Raw genomic sequence first — 19,660 nt, forward strand, 5'->3', positions numbered from 1 at the left:
GCCTGGGGGCTGCACAGGGGCCAGGGGAGCAGGCATTCATGGTGTGGAGCTGGGGAAAGCTAAGGGCCTGCCTGGGAAGAGGCAGGGCTGGATGGAGGGCTCGGGTGGCTGGAATGACCCTGGGGTTGCGGTGCTGCACACAGGTGGAGGCCATGGGCAGGAGCCGGGGTCAAGCAGGCTGGGCTGGAGGCACCGTGGAGGTGTCAGCTCCGAGCAGGGGTGGGGAGCTGGACTGAGTGTTGGAGGCTGTGGGGCCTGGGCTGCCCACTGAGTTCCTGCCCCCAGCTGGTCCTCGGGCAACCTGGCAGGAAGGGCTTTCCTATCTTTGGGGAGCTGTCACAGAGGAACTTGGGCGTCTCCTTGGGTTGACTCTCAGCCATAGGATAAAATTGGCCCTAGCTCAGGATGACCAAGGAGAGGTGTGTGGGCCTCATGCCACATGGACACCATGGCCTTGAACCCTTTCGGGACAGTGGCCATGCTGAGATTTGGTGGCTGCAGGAAAGCCTTGTGCTCAGGGCAGGCCACAGCTCAGGTGAAGACATTTGTCCCCCAGGGTTTGTATAGAGCAGGTGAGGAGCTCTATGGGGACATTTGTCCCCCAGGGTTTGTATAGAGCAGGTGAGGAGCAGGGGGTTTTCAAAGAGAGGGTAAGAGAGAAGCACCTTTCTACAGAGAACCACACACCATCAGGACATACCCCAGCTTTCCTGACTCCAGGTGGGGCCCCTGAGCCATTTCTTCTCAGACTCCCATGAAGCATGTTTCAGAGAGTAGGCGAGCAGATATGAACTAGCCACGTGGCTCCCGGTGGCTGGGAGGGTCTTGAATGCCAAGAGGAGGGGGATGATAGGTATGACCATGGGGAACGGGGGTGGCAGTGTTTTACTTTTCTTTGCACTCAGCATCAACCTGACAGTAAATCTCGTCAGTGGTCAGTGAAAGAACCACCTGATGACCGTTTTCTTACAATCCTGGCACAGGAGGTGATATGGTTCCTTAGTGCTATATTAGACCCTGTCCCTACAGAGAGGCAGTGGGAGGTGGGAAGCAGTCAGATACCATTTCCCATGTGGTGCTTTAAAATCATAATCAGAAATCGATGTGCCCGAACAATGTGTCCCCAAAACAGCTTCTGTTGCTCTTGATCCCCAAAGTGAAAGTGTTTGTAATCCTGTAATGTGCTCTCCTGATGCGTTCCTGGCCTTAGACTTGGGATGAACAGCCAGAATGAGGCCCTGATAAGAAGTCTACATCTTTTATTTTTAGTCTCTGGATGTAGCTTCCCTCCTCCTCAGACTCTGGTCGAGTGGTGATGCAGCCTCGTCTGGCCTCACTGGTCTTTAGGAAAGAGCCTAGAGTCTCATCACCACATCTGTGTCTGGGGGCACGTGCCCTAGGGCAGCGTTTGGCAGGCAGCATTGACAGCAGTAGCTGACGCTGTTTCCAAATTTAGTGTATACTGGCTGCTGTGCTGTGCTTTCAGCACAGTGTTTAATTTTATCCTCGTGGCTACTCTTGGAGGCAGATATTCTAATCATCCCCATTTTACAGATGGGGAGACTAAAGCTGTGAAGGGTTATGTACCCTGCCCAAGGCTCTGTCTAATGGTCAGATCTGCCTGACTGCAGCCCCCGTGTTCTGTTCCTACAGTGCATTTTCGGACACTTTGCAGGGCCAGAAGCAGAACTGGTCAACTCTGTGCTCGGCCAGGGTCTATGGTAGAGATCCACTCCCAGACAGAGCTGCTCCCGTGAGGGCTTTACATCTCTCGGAACCAGGTTATCCTCCTGTGTCATTGGCATCATCAGCATCACAGCTGCTTCTCATCATGTGCCTGGCTTCACCAGTGGTAGCATTTTACACAAATTGCCGTTGCTTCTTCCTGTCTCTACTTCTGCAAGCCCCAGCAGCACATAGCTTTAGAATCAAGACTGAGTCCTTTGCAGGACTTTTGTCCCTCTCTGCTGTTGGAGGCAGACTTCACCCCGTTTATCTCAAGAAATTTGCTTCATGGGGATCCAAGCCAGCACCTTGCATCTGTGCACTTAGACTCTCCTCCCACTGCAGGTGCCTGTGTGCACCTGCGGTTAGGAAAGGGCTGCCGGGCTGGGGGGCCTGCCCTCATACTGGAGGCAGGGCAGCTCCTGCTCACCTCTAAGATTTCCCTGGGAGAAGGGCCTTCCTTACTGGCTGCTGTTCATTGAGCATGTGGGTTGTACCAGGCGCTGTGCTCAGAACTGTTCAGCTCATGTCTGACAGTCCTGTGAGTGAGAGAGGATGTTCCCTTGTTAAAGTGGGAGCAGTAACGATGAAGTCAGGGCCTGCTTCTTTTTTTTCCTGGAGGATAACAGCTTTATTGAGATGTAATTTACTTACCATATGATTCAACCATTTCAAGGGTACAATTCAATGGTTTTTAGGATATTCATAGATAGGTACAACCATCATCACAATCAATTTTAGAATTTTTTCATCATCTCAAGAAGAAACACCTTATCTGTTAGCTGTCACTCCCCTACGCCTGCGTACTCCTCACCCCCACACCCCAAGGAGCCAATGAGCAACATGCTGTAGATCTCACAGGGCTTGCTTCTTGACTGCGAACAACAGCTGTTTTTTAAAGAGACAGAAAGAACCTTAGATGGTCTTAGTCCAACCCCTCTATTCTGCAAATATTTGCCCAGCATCCAGCTGCTCTTAGGTAGTGAAGCCAGCCAAAGGCCGTTCATCTCCATGTGCAGCCCCCTCCTTCTGCTCTGCCCACTGGTGTCAGAGTGCCCCCCACCCCGGTGCCCACCCCAGCGAGCAGGCCCTGCCCTGCAGTGTGTGCTGAAAGTGATCCTTGGGGTTAAAATAAGAATTCTGAGCAACAGGAACGTGAACAGACCACTGAATGATGACAGTGACAGCCCGGGGCAACTACGCAGAACCCAGGGGATGCCAGAGCGGGGACCAGGGCCCACGCCCTCAGTTTGCCCACTTGTAAATGGAGCTGCTGGTTTGGGTGATGGTTATATTTTCTGAGTCACCCAGAACCTCAAAATGTAAAAATCCTGGTGGGTGGATGGAGCCGACTGCAGGAAGGTGCGGCCTCTCATAGACGTTCAGGACGTCCAGGGCTTGGTGGGGGCAGGGAGCTGCCGGCCTCCCTGGTGGCGTGGGAAGCTCCCTGTACTGAATTGTCCTCATGAAACTACATGAAGCTCCTCCTCTGTAAAGTGTTCCTGGGAACGGTACCTCCTTAGAAAGGAAGGAGTCTGCACATTCCACCTTGGACGTTTCATGGCACTATGCCCTCTGCTCTAATTAATTCCAAATCACACAGAGAGGCCATGGCTTGACAATGAAAATAATAACAACAGTAAGAGTAGGAATGACCCTTGGTTCCTGAGTGCATCCTGGTAAGTCGTGACTCCTTTAATCCTCAATGAGGTAGGTAACCTTAGGCACACAGAGGAGGCATCTCATTCATGGTCACACAGCTAACACACAGCTAACAAGTGGCAGATGCACACCCACGCTGCTGGTGCCAGAAGGGCACTGTCAACCGTGGTGGTCATGGGAGGATGAGAAACATCTCATGTAGAAGCGCCCACAACAGCTTCTGACACTGGTGCATGTTTGGGAAAGGGAAGAGAGATGCTCTTAGGTCTCCCCACATCCTCCTGGATATTTTGCCATTTCATTGTGGGCTTCTTTGTCTATATTTTTTCAAAACAGACAAACAGGATGGGAAAGCTCAGATGAAAACTCAAAGCCTGACCATCGGTCTTTCTCACATGTAAGTGGTTGGGAGGAGGGAGAGTTTTCTCCTTGGTGCATCTATAGCACCCAGGGTAGAGATGTCAGCCTCGCTTAAATGTCAAACCTGAGTTTGGGAGCAGCTCACAGCTGATTGGAAGATGAGAGTATGGGGTGGGAGAGCTTCCACACCTCTTCCTTCGTTGGTATAACCCCCTTCCGCTGGGGCTCTTGCTTGCGTTTTGCCAACATCTGCTCAGGCTGCCTTTTCTTCCCCAAGTCTTGACAAACAACACCCTTGGTTACAAAGAGGAATATTTATAACCAAAGGAAAACATAAGCAAGTATTCGACTACCATGTTAGCAGTAGGGGAGGTTTCTTATATTTTTTCCAGCCTCATTAAAAATTTACCCCCTCCCCCACAACCCCCAAGGTCTGGACTGCATTCAGTTTCCGTAAGCTGGGTGTTTTGGCTTATCTGCTCTCTTATTCTTTCTTAGAAACTTGAATCAGGGGAAGTGAAATCCCAAAGAGAAAGGGGCTGGCAGCCTTTGGAAACCTGAAGGGCTCTTACCCCAGTGCCCTCTGCCCTTGCTGCCCTGTGGGGGTGTTGTAAGGCAGCTAGCCATGGCATGGGAGCTGCAGGCTCTAGAAAGGGGGCCTGGGCCTCAACCTCACTCCTACTCATGTGGCCTCCTGTCAAAGAAGTAGATGTTGGTGCTTCAGGCAGATAGGCTGTGATGCACAGAATATCATTGTAGAAAGGATTCTAGGAAACCCCCTAATCACACTGTAGTTCTGCAAATGAAGCCAACCCTTTGCCTTGAAAGAAAGGTTGGAAGGACATCAGGACCTCAAGTGCCCATTCTTTAAAATATCCTTTGCTGTTCTTTTTCCAATTTTAAAGGCCATATATTTAATTACACCCACCAGTTCTAGAAATCACATTCAGAAAAGTATTAAAAATGGAGATCACTTATAATGGTGGCCCTGCATCTGGCCACCTGGACCCGCAGCAAGCATTGCTCATGGGTTGGCAGCACCCTTTACCAAGAAAGAAATCTAAAGAACTCAGTGGCTCCAAAACTGCTGTGTGAACATGGTCAGGGCATCGTCTCACCGGGGGTGGTGGGGGAGGGTGTGACATGACAGAGGTGTGCTGAGCTGAGAGCTCTTCTGGGCTCCTTATTAGATGTACAGCTGCTGTGCACCCTGAGCCCTTCTTCCTGGAAGCCCTGCTCACTTGTTAGGAGATGCTGAGATGATAGAGGTCCCCACCTTGGCTGGGGTGGCTGCCCTGCAGTGGGACCTTTTACTGCCTCCCACCCCACCATCAGCATCCTCATCCTCAGGCCCCAGGAGCTGGTGCCCAGCCTTGATTGGCACGTGGGGCCTGGCAGCAGCATGCCTTTGTGACAGGGCAGCACCATGGGGTCATGAGGCCACTTGGGCTCATTCTTGGGCTATGACTGAACAACTGGACCTGGTAGCTCAGATGGTAAGGCATCTGCCTACAATGTGGGAGACCCGGGTTCGATCCCTGGGTCAGGAAGATCCCCTGGAGAAGGAAATGGCACCCCACTCCAGTACTCTTGCCTGGAAAATCCCATGGACCGAGGAGCCTGGTAGGCTACAGTCCATGGTGTCGCAAAGAGTTGGACATGACTGAGCAACTTCTCTTCACGATACTACTCCTTCCTTACCCATAAAACTTCCTTAGAAATGTGGTGGTGACACACACGAGTCCCTGGTGCCACTGCAGGCACATCACCAGCTCTAAATTAAGGTTAGTGTCCCCTCCCTATACCGGACACCTCAAACTTAGGTACACTGTGGAATTAGCAAATCGCTCTGGGTTTCTTTTCTCAAGTTCTGTGACGCATAGGCTAGGTGGTGGCACCTTTGACCTCAGGGAGTAAGTATTTTCTTAACTATCCCTGAATCCTTTAGAATTCAGGCCCTAGATAGCTATCTTTCCAGTGGCCAGAGACTGAGTAGGTGACAGCCGCTGGGCAAAGGGGCCAATGATGCCTGGCAGTTGGGTTTCTAGAGTGGATCTCATCTGGGTACTTCATGCTACCAATGACTGCATTTTCTTTAGAACTGATCCTGAAACTGCACGATTTAAAACTGAGGAAAAAATAACATTGCCACAAGATGGCCGACAAGAATAGCATTCGTGTTAGAAAGCAAACCGCAGTTTAAAGCAGCAGACATCTGAGCTCGTGCTGTGGGGTCAGCGGGGCAGTGGTGCTGGAAAGTGGGTTTGCTTAGGGGATGGTGGAACTCCTGTGAGGTGGGTGGGCTCAGGCCCAGGTTAGGGTCTGCAGATGCCCAGCCCCATCTGGACCCAAAGGGAAGGGAGGCCCTGGAGACCCAGCGGCCAGCCTTCATGAAGGTCACCCCTGCAGCAAAACTGGGGTTCCAACAACATGGCTGTCATGGGGGCAACTTCGGGCATGTGCACATGCTCTCTTAGCTTTGCTGCGTATGGAGGCCACCTCCTTCTCACACACAGAAACATCAGGCTCATGTGTCTTTGTAAAGTGGAATAAACATGATTTATTTCTATTTACTGATAAATGTTCCCCTGGGCAGCTTTTGTGTAGCTGAGCTCTTAACTGTGGCTTGAGAGGCTGCTAGGAAGCTTAAGGCCAGAGTCATCCCTGGTCACTCACTGTGACAGGGACCTTCTCTGGTCCTTATTCCCTCACAGGAAAGTGAGATGGGTGTGCTGTCTGTCCTGGAGATGGGGTAAACAGCGGGAAGGGGTGACCAGTGAGTTGGGGTCAGCCTCTGCCCGAGGTGCCCTGGTGCCCTCGTCGGCCCTCCTGTGTCTGCACCATAGGACCTGGCCCATGCCCATCCAGCCTCTACACCAAGAAGCAGGAGCCCTGGCTGTGCTCCTCACTTCCTCCCCAGGCTTTCTCTTTCTTCCCACCACCTTGGTGTATGATTGCCCATCCCAGCTCCCCTTTCCTTACCTCTTCCTCCCATCAGTGTGGACGGGTGTGCAGGGAACTGGATGGGCCTCATCAGCATTCAGGACTAGGCGACTCCTTGGGCCTTTTTGTGTCCTAAGCCAGCTGTGCTGAGACCAGCCCCTGCCATCTGTCTGTCTGGTGCGACAGGGTAGTAGAAACTATACCCCTGTGCTCTTGCTGCTCCCTACACTGCAGCACCCCGCCCTGTCCCCAGAGCACACGGACACTCAACAGTAAATCCGGAGCGGCTGCTGGTGGGAAAGGAAGAAGACTGTGTGGGGTCGCAGACCTGGGCCGTGTGGCCTTAGGTGACCAGCAAGTCTCTAAAGGAGGTAATGGACTGCACCAGAGATTCTAAGCCAGGAGAGCGGGGGGTGGGGGAGCAGGGTTTGTGCCTGAGAGAACCAGGGTGGGGGCTATCACCCATGTCCTGACACGGGGAGGGAATCCAGCACCACCCACCGCCCCATCATTACATGCAAGGACCAGGCGGAGCCTGCTGCCTGCTGGGGAGGGAGCAGTCAGAGGAGTGCAGACCAGCAGTCCCCACCCGCCCCTGCCCACAGGCCCAGTGTCATTTCCATCGCTGAGGTAATGACTGTCATGTCCACACACACACCCTTGATATTGCTGCTCAGGTCGGGCTGGGCCTTGGAGCAGAAGTCCAGATCTGACCTTCCGAACCACCATCTGGGGGCAGGCTGCCGTGTGACGTTTACAAAATATGTGTATCCTGTAACCGTGTTTGATCTCATCTGAAGGTAAGCACAAAGGCCCACGTCTAGGATCCTGAGAAAGTGCAGTCTGGGCAGTGCGGGTCACCCACCTCTTCAGACATATATGCATACACGTGCTCACACACACACACACACACAGGTGCCTGAAAGGGGTCCTAGCTCCAAGACCTGCCCCTTTGTCTTCTGTCTCCCTCGTCAGGTGGTGTTCTGTTGATCAGTCACGTCTGACTCTTTGTGACCCCATGGACTGCAGCACGCCAGGCTTCCCTGTCTTTCACCACCTCCCAGTTTGTTCAAACTCATGTCCATTGAGTCAGTGATGCCATCCAACCATCTCATCCTCTGTCGTCCCCTTCTCCTCCTGTCTTCAATCTTTCCCAGCATCGGGGTCTTTACCAGTGAGTCAGCTCTTCACATCAGGTGGCCAAGTATTGGAGTGTCAGCTTCAGCATCAGTCCTTCCAATGAATATTCAGGGTTGATTTCCTTTAGGATGGACTGGTTTGATCTCCTTGCTGGGTACCCTAACCCTAACCCAGGATGCTTTTGACCTTCTCTGCTTACTGCCCTCAAATCCTTAAGATCCACTTCCATTTTCATTCTCTCATTCATGGTGTCTGCTAGGCACCTCCTGTGAGCAGTGTTCTAGATGGTAAAGGTGCAACAGGGAACAGACAGAGATCCCAGCCTGCAGACTCCATGTACACTCCTGTTAACTTCTCCCCCTAGAGTCACTGTAAGTGGCAAAATCATCCTAACTTCCCTGACAATGTCCTAACAGCATCGATGATTTCCTCTGTGTACATCAGCAGCCAGACCTCTGGCTACGCTCCTTCAGGCCCCCACCACCTGCACAGCTTTCATGGAAGGGCCATTTCACCTGAGCAGCACACTCAGTTCTAAGAATTTCGTTCAGCCAAAAGAAGACCTGCCAAACCCACGTTATCTGTCAGTGGTCAGCTTTCAGTTTTCTCTCCTTCCTCCTGCCTCAGCCCCGCCTCAAAGCCATCTTCATAGTCAGAACTTCATCGCGTACGTGGAGGGTCATGAGCAACCACACATCTAGAGCAACCTGCCATCTAGGGAGTCTTAGTTCCATGTGTGGGGGCGGAGGGGCAGGGCGCTGCTTCTTCCCCAGACTGGGTGAGCTTGAGCGGGTTCTTCCTCTAAGCCCAAGCTCCTGCAGCTGTGAAACGGGCGTTCCAGCACCTCCTTCGTTGGCTGTTGCAGGGTCAGTGTGGCCAGTTGCACATTAGTTGTGGTGCCTGATGCCAAGGAGACCCTCCAGCAGCACGTCAGGGTTTTCTGCATTGTCAAGGGCACACTTGAAGCCTGGGATGGTGACATTCTTTTCATTGCTTCTCCCCCAGCACCTGATGGCACGGTCCCTTCCTGTCTCCTTTGATGGAGGAGGGACTGGAATGCTCCGGGGCCGGGGGTACCATGCTAGCTGGAACTGGCCAGGGCTGGTGGCAAGTTGGGGACCTCAGTGGGCTCAGCTGAGGCCTCATGAACAGGAGGAGGTAAGTCTGGGGAAGGAGCCTGAGGAGGAAACAGTGTCCCAGGTGGGTGGATATCGGGCCCAAACCTGGTGTAACTGGAGATGAAGAGCTGCAGTGGGTGTGGTGGTGGCAGGGGCAGCTGGGGAGTGATGGAGGAAGTTGACACAGCCTCTGGGGGCCCATCCTCACCAGCCGTCCTACATGAACTGGGACTGGAGGTGATGGGCCCTGGATGGCTCCTCCCCACCAGGTCCTCTCCAAGTGGGGAAAAACACTTCTGTCCTTTCTGTACCCAAGCATAGCCTTAAAAATATAGCCTCCTGTGAAAAATAGACACAGCGTCTAAATGAAATACAAAATGTGGTCACCAAAGCTGCTGTTCTGTGACAGCCGTCCAGTAAATGAACTCCGGGGAGAGGGACAGGAGCCAGGATGCAGGGTTCTGGGATGCTGTCCGCAGGTAATGATGCACGATTTCTGGGTGTCAGGTGTGTGAGAGGCACCTGAGGCTCTTGACATATGTTGCCCCACTTCATCTTCACCCCGAATGTGAATTTCATACTACTGTTATCTTTCCTTTGCCAACACAGAGACTGCAGCTCAAAGAGTGCTGTAGACTGAACGCTTGTGCCCCCAAATTCATGTGCTGAAACCTAATCCCTGCCCTGTGATGCTGTGAGGAAGTGGGACTTTGGAATGTGCTTAGGCCCAGGGGTCTCAGCTGGGAGACACACCCTCTGTGAACCAGGAGGTGGCCCTCGCCAGACACTGAATCTGCCTGCACATGATCTGATGATCCACTCTTCTGGATTCCAGGACTGTGAGAAGTAACATTTTGTTGTCTGGGCCACCCAGCCAGTGGTATTCTGTTCTAGAAGCCCAAACAGACCAAGACAAAGAGGTTAAGGAATGGGCCCAAGGTCATTCGCCTGGCGAGTCATGGAGCTGGGACTAGTCCAGGGCCTCAGCTTTGCTAGACGGCAGCTATTTCAGAATTATGATATGAGACTCACTAATACGATTATTTATATTCCTCAAAATTACTTACACCATTGTCTTATTGTTGCATTAGTCTTGGAAGGGAGATGAGGCAAGTTCCCAATGAAAAACTGCATGCCAGAGAAACAGCAGTTTCCCAGAGGTTCAGGTAGACACAGAATCCAGAGCAGGACAGCTCCCCACCCCAGCCCTAGCTGTACACAAGCCCATCCTTAAGACACACCTCCCTCCTAAGCTCGAAGGAGAAGGGAAAGCTGTGGGTTTGGTGGAAGAAGATCTCAGTGGGATGAGCCTGGTCCAGGCCTGGGGGTTGAGAGTGAGCCTGGTATGGAGGGGAAGAGTGGGCCTGGTTGAGGGTGGGGAAGGGAGCCAGGGCCACGCTTTCTCAGTAGTGTCTATGGCAGGACTCACAGACACAGGAACTGTCACAGAATAGCCTTGTTATCTCCTGGCCTTTGGGTTACTGCCAGTAAGGGACTGTAGTCACAGTGACATCTGTGATTCATCTGACTGACATCTGAGTCTGCTGTGTGGCAACACTGTGCCAGGCACACAGTTTACAACCTTTCCTGACTTGTTATTACCTTACTACTTATGTCGAGAACCAGATCTGGTCAGAGGAGTCAGAGTTCCTTGTTCTGCCTGTACAAATACGTCTGACCTGATCTCTTTTCACTGAGTCTGAAGAATGGTCTGTGCACATGAGCTTGACTGTAGAAAACCGCTGCTCCAGACAGAGGACACGGTGGGTCCTTGGACCTAGGGGAGCCTCAGGAGGGCATCTGGGGGAGGGGGGCTGCCATCCTTCCTCCCCCAGTGGCTGCCTCAGCTCAGTGCACTTGGAGGTGATCACAACACCTCTGCCCAGCAGTGAACACCCAGGAGATGCTTCAGAGCAGGTTGACTGCTCTGAAGTCAAGACACTGGTGTTGGCTATCACACGTAAATCTTGTTTTCTGTGGGATAGGCGATTTCTTACATGTGTGTATGTGCCTCATACAGTGAATGTTTCTGAAGGTAGCATGTCATCCCTTCTCTTTGTACCAGTGCTTTGTCACATGATTTCTGGTCAAGGTTATGGATTCAGTGTCTCTATTAGTCCACAAGTTAGCCTCTTTCTATAGGGACTGCACACTGCTATTCTATGACCTATTTCCTATGAGCATCACTGACTCAGGTGCCTGATTCCAAAACTGTTTTCTTTGTTGTCAACTTCTTGGCCAGGCACTGTGCCACATTAGCTCGAGGAAGCCTGCACACACATGCATACACATGCACTCACACAGGCATGCACAGAGTCTACTGTTGTGTGTCCCTGAAGGAACTCCTGCAGCTGATACATTACGTGACTGATGCTACACTTGGGGTTTTCCGGCGAGGTTTCTGAGGTTTTCTGATGGCTGTGGAGGATGGTTAGCATCGACAGTCCTCTTTTGGAAGGCACCATTTAGCGGGCAACAGCAGTGATCTGAGCTCATTTCATGCGTTGGTAAGCTTTGCAGATCAGACCTAAACAGAAGGGGGAGGCTTGCTGCCCACTAGCATGGAGCAGGTTATCCTCCCATCCCCAGCCACACATCCAGGGATGTTGGGAGCACAACCAGGACTCCCACCCAAGACCCCTACCCCTGCATGGAGACCCCTGAATCCAGCTGTGAATTGTGTTTGTTACCCGTCACTTAGCAGTGAACAAAAGTTCCCCAAGGCAGGAGGCTTTAGCACTCTCGAGTGGCCATCTGACTGCATTCTGCAGATGAAACTTGGACTTCAGGTGTTTGTCAAATAGCTGGCTTGCCCTGCATGTCAGCCACCAGGAGAAGGAAAGAAGAATGCCAGAGACAGGATGATTACTTCCGCTGAAGATGCAGACCAGTTGTAGCTGTAGCTGTCAGTGACAACACTAGGTCCGCCTGTTTTCTGTGTCACCTATTTATGGACTGTTCAGAGAAGGCAATGGCACCCCACTCCAGTACTCTTGCCTGGAAAATCCCATGGACAGAGGAGCCTGGTAGGCTGCAGTCCATGAGGTGGCTAAGAGTCGGACACGACTGAGCAACTTCACTTTCACCTTTCACTTTCATGCACTGGAGAAGGAAATGGCAACCCACTCCAGTGTTCTTGCCTGGAGAATCCCAGGGACGGGGGAGCCTCATGGGCTGCCGTCTATGGGGTCGCACAGAGTCGGACATGACTGAAGCGACTTAGCAGCAGCAGCAGGCCTCTAGGTTGTTTTTTTAATTCTTTTTATTTATTCAGTTCATTTCAGTCGCTCAGTAGTGTCCAACTCTTTACGACCCCATGGACTGCAGCACACTAGGCTTCCCTGTCCCATCACCAGTTCCCGGAGCTTGCTCAAACTCATGTCCATCAAGTTGTTGATGCCATCCAACCACCTCATCCTCTGTCTTCCCCTTATCCTCCTGCCTTCAATCTTTCCCAGGATCAGGGTCTTTTCCAATGAGTCAGCCCTTTGCATCAGATGGCCAAAGTATTGGAGCTTCAGCTTCAGCATCAGTTCTTCCAATGAATATTCAGGACTGATTTCCTTTAGGATGGACTGGTTTGATTTTCTTGCAGTCCAAGGGACTCTTAAGAGTCTCCTCCAACACCACAATTCAAAAGCATCAGTTCTTTGGTGCTCAGCTTTCTTTCTGGTCCAACTCTCACATCCATACATGACTACTGAAAAAATCATAGCTTTGACTATATACACCTTTGTCAGCAAAATAATGGCTCTGCTTTATAATATGCTGTCTAGGTTTGTCATAGCTTTCCTTCCAAAGAGCAAGCGTCTTTTAATTTCATGGCTACAGTCACCATCTGCAGTGATTTTGGAGCCCAAGAAAATAAAGTCTGTCACTGTTTCCATTGTTTCCCTATCTATTTGCCATGAAGTGATGGGACCAGATGCCATGATCTTTTTTGAACGTTGAGTTTTAAGCCACCTTTTTCACTCTCCTCTTTCACTTTCATGAAGAGGCTCTTTAGTTCTTCTTCACTTTCTGCCATAAGGGTGGTGTCATCTGCATATCTGAGGTTATTGATACTTCTCCCGGCAATCTTGATTCCAGCTTGTGCTTCCTCCAGCCCAGTATTTCAGATGATGTACTCTGCATATAAGTTAAATAAGCAGGGTGACAATATACAGCCTTGACATATTCCTTTCCCGATTTGGAACCAGTCCATTGTTCCATGTCCGGTTCTAAATGTTGCTTCTTGACCTGCATACAGATTTCTCCAGAGGCAGGTCAGGTGGTCTAGTATTCCCATCTCCTTAAGAATTTTCCACAGTTTATTGTGATCCACACAGTCAAAGGCTTTGGCATAGTCAATGAAGTGGAAATAGATGTTTTTCTGGAACTCTCTTGCTTTTTTGATGATCCAGCGGATGTTGACAATTTGATTTCTGGTTTGTCTGCCTTTTCTAAATCCAGCTTGAACATCTGGAAATTCCCGGTTCACATACTGTTGAAGCCTGGCTTGGAGAATTTTGATCATTACTTTACTAGCGTATGAGATGAGTGCAAATGTGCAGTAGTTTGAACGTCCTTTGGCATTGCCTGCCTTTTTAGATTGGAATGAAGAGTGACCTTTTCCAATCCTGTGGCCACTGCAGAGTTTTCCAACTTTGCTGGAATATTGATTGCAGCTCTTTTACAGCATCATCTTTTAGGATTTGAAATAGCTCAACTGGAATTCTATCACCTCCACTAGCTTTGTAGTGATGGTTCCTAAGGCCTACTTGACTTTGCACTCCAGGATGTCTGACTCTAGGTTAGTGATTATCTAACATCATGGTTATCTGGGTCATAAAGATCTTTTTTGTATAGTTCTTCTGTGTTTTCTTGCCACCTCTTCTCAATATCTTCTGCTTCTGTTAGGTCCATACCATTTCTGTCCTTTATTGTGCTCATCTTTGCGTGAAATGTTCCCTTGGTATCTCTTAATTTTCTTGAAGAGATCTCTAGTCTTTCCCATTCTATTGTTTTCCTGTATTTCTTTGCATTGATCACTAAGGAAGGCTTTCTTATTTCTCCTTGCTATTCTTTGGAACTGCATTCAGATAGGTATATCTTTCCTTTTCTCCTCTACCTTTTGTTTCTCTTATCTCAGCTATCTGTAAGGCCTCCTCAGACAACCGTTTTACCTTTTTGCATTTCTCTTTTCTTGGAACACGAGAAAGAATCACACAGGTGATCACGGCCTCCTGTACAATGTTACAAGCCTCCGTCTATAGTTCTTTAGGTACTCTGTCCATCAGATCTGATCCCTTGAATCTATTTGTCACTTCAACCATATAATCGTAAGTGATTTGATTTAGGTCTTACCTGAATGGTCTAGTGGTTTTCTCTACTTTCTTCAACTGAAGTCTAAATTTGGCAACAAGGAGTTCATGATCTCAGCCACAGTCCGCTCCTGGTCTTGTTTTTGCTGACTGTGTAGAGCTTCTTCATCTTCAGCTCAAAGAATATAATCAGTCTGATTTCAGTATTGACCACCTGGTGATGTCCATGTGTAGAGTCTTCTCTTGTGTTGTCAGAAGAGGGTGTTTGCTATGACCGATGCATTTTCTTGGCAAAACTCTGTCAGCCTTTGCCCTGCTTCATTTTGTACTCCAGGCAAAACTTGCCTGTTTGGCAGTACCGGGCCTTGCTTGTGGCATATGGGATCTTAGTTCCCTGACCAGGGATGGGACCCAGGTCCCCTGCATTGGGCGCATGGAGTCTTAGCCACTGGACCACCAGAAGAGCCCCATGCCTTAAGCTTTGTTTCATGTCTCAGACAAGAGGGATACTTTTGTGACAGTGCAGGACATTCCAGTTATATTTTTATGTCTGTTTGATTTGGCCTGGAGAGAAGTTATTTTCTTATTTTTAAATCATTAATGTAAAATATTGTGTTTCTCATATATGTTGCCACACTGCTGACTAGCTGTACCGAAAAGTGCCAGTGTGTGCAAAATGCGAATCTCATCTCACAATGAAAGCGTCAGTCTCTAAAAGGTTGTGCTTTCAAAAGCACACAAAGCCAGGCTTTTCTTCCAGATGGAGCGGAGATGGGGGTCAGTGCCACACGCGGGGTGCCCACTGGCCTTGGGTCTGCTTGGTGCAGTGGGTGGAGGGAGGGAGCAGCAGGAGCGGCTTCCTTGGCACTGGGACCTGTGTCTCAGTGGGCCTCAGGGCAGACTGGGCAAGACAGGCTATTGTCTGACTTCTCCTCACTCTAGGGTGGTTCTTCAGTTTAAGACACAGAGAGGTTGTCTGGCATGCCTAAGGTCACACAGCCAGCAGCTGTGACAGGGAGGGGGAAAAAAGACATCAGAGGATGCAGAAGGGCCAAGAGGAGTTCTCCAGCGGTTTCTTTCAGTTCAGGGAGAGAGTGAGGAAGTCAAACCCAACAAGACCCCAAGCCAACTCATCCGAGCTGGGCACCTGGTGGGTATCTGTCATGCACCCCCTCCCACATCATGCCCCTGACCAAGCGTCTCCCACCCAGGGCCCACCCAGGACACCCCACCTTGGTGTCCTCGAGGAGGTGTGGCCAGTGGTGTGCCAGCCCCATCCTGCCCTGCCCACCCATTCAGGTCTTCTCTTACACACAGGAGCTCCTGGCTGACCTGACCTGTCCACCAGGCACATCAGCACGGGGGTCCTGACACCAGACCCTGCCCAGGGGGCTCAGCACTGAAGTTTCTCCCTGGTGAGCGTGGCTCCTTCCTCCACCACTTACTTTCCATCCACCCTCAACAGGGATGTGTTGAACATACCATGTAGTGGGGATGCAAGGCGACATGACAGCCTTGACCTCTGAGGGCAGGACAGCAGAGCAGACAAAGCAAGGGTGAGTTTATGACAAAACACCCATAGGCTGATACACACAAGGAGGAAGACCCAGCGAGGGCTGAGACTGAGAAGCCCCATTGGGTGGGCAGGAAAGCCAACAGGAGGGGACGCATAATGAATCTGGAGGCCAAGGGGATGCGGGCCCTGCATTGGAAGGAGATGCCAGGACCCAGGCCTGGCACCAGCTCTGCTTGTGAGCTCTGTGCCTGCTCAGCAGGGAGAGTGGTCCAGGATGAGTCTGCAGGTAGGGCACACAGGGCCCCAGACCCTAAAGGCTTTGTAAGGAATGTGGTCTTCCTTTTAGTGCAGTGAGAAAGCATGAGGGTATTTTCATTAAGCAGGGGAGTATTGTGGTTCAGTTTGTGTTTTTAAAATAATTTCCCTGTTGCCATCAATTATTTGGGGAGGGGGCATGCCCTTGGGGGAGGCTGTTTTCATTGTTCAGGCCAGAGGCAGCAGCCACGTGCGTAGGGGAGCTGCAGGGGCTGGTTGGTTGCACAGTGTGGAGGTGGGGCAGGATGTGCTGTGGGGGAGATAAGGGGTGCAGGAGACCAGGGGTTCATGGTGGTTCAGGTTTCTTACTGAGATAACCGGGGGACTGGCAGGGAGGAGCAAAAGGGAGGAATAGTGGGAACCTGGGATTTCAGTCCAGGCACAATTTAAGGGATGAACCTTCGTTGCCTATCGTGTACAAATGAAAGTGAGAAGTGAATGTGGCTGCTGTTGGAAGGAGGCCTCCAACCCTGGGCTCAGGCCCCCCACAGCCTCACTCACCTGTAGTCCTTGGCTGTGCCCAGCACACCTGGAGGACACTGGGTGAGGAGCCAACAGAGGGGCATGCCTTGGCCACCCACCTGCTCTGCCAGATCCCTGCTGAACTGGTGACTTCAGGAGTAGCCCCAGACCTCACCCACTCCATGTGCAGCAAGGGACCCCCTCAAGTGTGGTCCACATGCTAACAGCGCTTCACTGGCCCAGCCCTGGGGCCAGCCCAGGCCCTGTGCCCCTTGACACCTCCAGCTGCTCGCCCTCCTGCACAGTCCACCAAATGTGAGCCGTTGGCTCTGGGCACAGGGCCTCTGCACAAGATGGTCTCTCTGCCTGAAAGACTCTGACATCCCCACCCCCAGCCCTCTAGGCTGATGCCTCTCCACCCATACAGCCTATCCCACATGGCCCCTTCAGGGAGCCTCCCAGACCTGTCCCCAGGATCTGGATTCAGGGTCGTCTTGTGGGCACAGCCTCCCACAGCCAGACATCACCTGGTCACTCTTCACTGCTTGCTTCCCTCACCACATCGAGAACTTCTGGGGACCGAATACCGCTCTTACTCCATTCTATTGCTGAGGGGACCATGACACCCTAGTGTGATATTCCCTGCCACCCTTGAGTGACATTCTCCTTTACAAATGGGGCATCTGCTTTTCTAGTTGCTGCTGAGGTTGTTTTCCTTGCTGGGGGTGGACTGGGGTGTCTCTCTGGGGGTGGAGCTTTGCTGAGTGACTGTCAGTGCCCCTGGTCTGTGGGCCTCTGGGGTCCTGGGTCCCTGGAGGATGAGGAAACCAGGTTCGTGGCGGTGATGGGCCTTAAGGCATGGCATGGTGACACCATGGAGGGGGAGAGGACTGTGTCAGTATACTAGCTGGACACCAGGATTAACCTGGCAGGCAGTGCTCTTCGCCCCAACCCACAGCCTCCCTGCTCCCTCCCCCGTCTCCATGCTACTTTGACCTTTTTGCAAGGTGGAGTCTCCTTTCCCTCCAGAGTTGCTCCTGGCTGTGCTCTGGGACCCTTCTCGGCCCACTGCAGAGGCGGAGGGAGGTCCTGTGGTGTGAGGACTAAGCACCTGGCTTGAGTTGTGTGCTTGCTGTGTGCAGACAGCCACGTCCCCTTTGGATGAGAGGATGATGGGGTTTGTAACTACAGGCAGCAGCAGGCTACTGGGCTGGCCCTGGGCTCTGTGGGTCAAAGGTCACCACTGTAAGAACTTAGTGGTGGGTGACCTTGGGCTTGTCCTCACACTCCTGAGCTCCTGTTTCCTCACCTGCAGAATGGGCTGATGGGAGGACTGCACAGTTAATCCCTGGAAAAACTCTTGGTCAGTGACTCAAAAATGAAGGAGTCTCACCTTGGCTGGGGATCTGCCCCCCTTCAGGGCTCTGTTAGTTGGTGGCAGGGACCCACTGTCCCTGCCCCCCTTCCCTCCCAGGGACTGCCCAGAGCAACACTTCACACGTGAAGAGCCACAACTACTGAAGAAGGCCGCAGAGGCTGCTCGTAAATCAAATCAGATAGTTCAGAGTGTGTCTGCTGCTTCCTCGTTTCTTCATTAAGCAGTTGGCCAGGCCTGGGTCTGTTGTGTGAATTCATTTTGAAATGGCCTGGGAGGCAAAATGACTTTAAACATAACTTTTGGAAAAGAAAATTTCATTCTGCTTACTCAGCATGATGTAGCAATTAAAATGCTGGTTTTCCTCCTTTTTGAGAGCTACCCCTGAATAATTTATGACTTCACCCACCAGCAGCTATAAGGTTCACTGAAATAAAATTATTTCAAGCAGAGTGGCTGTGGAGCAGAGGCCGTCTTCCCAGCCTCACTGTCCAGTCAGCCTGGGCCGATGCCTGTTGCACCAGGACTGTCTGGAGCCCTTCTAAGAAATGACTGGTGAAAGAAGATATGGTGGCCACTTTGCTCTCTGGGCCTCGGTTTCTTCTTCTGTAAAACGAGGACAACTAAAGCACTCTCTAGCCCTCAGCCCGCCATCTCTGGCTTCCTGTGGATACTGTCTCAGTAGCGGTTACCTAGTCATAGGTACCTCTATAGGGCCAGGCACTGTGTTGAGTGCTTTCCCTGCATCCTCCAGTCATCCTGCCCCACAGACAGCCCAGTGAGGCTGCTCTCACTGTGCCCATTTTACGAACAGGAGAGATGAAATCTGCCCAAGACTGTGCAGTCAGTGAGAAATAAATTTAGAATTTCACCTCCCAAATCTGCCCATCTGAACTTATTAGTAAGACCTAGGATGTCTCTTGTACATTGTCAGCCTTAATTTTGCTGTAGAAAAGTTGTTTTTCAGAGGCTGTCTAAATCAGTAGTAGAGAAAGGTTGGGGTGGGGCTGGGGTTAAAGTTCTGAAGAATTTGCACAGCTTTTATTATAAATCATTAGGGCTTCCCTGGTGGCTCAGACGGTAAACAATCTGTCTGCAATGTGGGAGACCTAGGTTTGATCCCTGGGTTGGGAAGATCCCCTGGAGAATCCCCATGGACAGGGAAGCCTGGATGGCTACAGTCCACGGGGTCACAAAGAGTCAGACACAACTGAGTGACCAAGCACAGCACAGCACATACAGATGCAACGGAAGCAACGCTTTCTCCTTTAAGTCTCTACATACTGTTAGCCTGGTTTACCTGGAGTTGAAAGTGATGTTTCTTAAGGATGTATGTATGTGTGTATGTATTTCTAAAGACTGTCCCAGCATTTGTAAAAACTATTTTTTATTGAATTGGTGAAATTAAATAAGCCCCTTCAGATTTATTTACTAATAAATTTAGAGTTACCAGGTAGAGAGTGCCTGATAAATTGCTCTCACCTGAATGGAATCTTTCAGGCCCTAAGTGGTAAAAAGCATTCCAAAGTCACCTTAATTTACAAGGAAATGAGAGCGAGAAAGACGTGCCGAGCTCTTTGTTCAGAATTCAGCGTGTCTTTGGGTCTCCACTGCCCTCCCCTGTGCGTCTTTCTCTTCTGGTCATGTTTCTGGGTTTGCCGGGTCTGTGAGGGTGGGATGGGGAGGCGTGTGCAGGATTCGGTGGGGACACGGGGCCCAGAGAGCAGCAGTGAGGTATCCT

At 51.1% G+C, this 19,660-nt stretch overlaps 1 protein-coding gene across 2 annotated transcripts in view; it reads left to right on the forward strand.

Moving 5' to 3' along the window:
- PGBD5 (piggyBac transposable element derived 5) overlaps positions 1 to 19,660 on the forward strand; it is a 98,447-nt gene that overhangs the window by 36,629 nt on the left and 42,158 nt on the right. The gene's annotated exons all lie outside the window — the stretch shown is intronic.

This window comes from Bos grunniens, chromosome 28, assembly GCF_055505025.1.
Source record: "Bos grunniens cultivar Pamir isolate PY7600 chromosome 28, Bosgru_T2T1.0, whole genome shotgun sequence".
Lineage (NCBI taxonomy): Eukaryota > Metazoa > Chordata > Mammalia > Artiodactyla > Bovidae > Bos > Bos grunniens.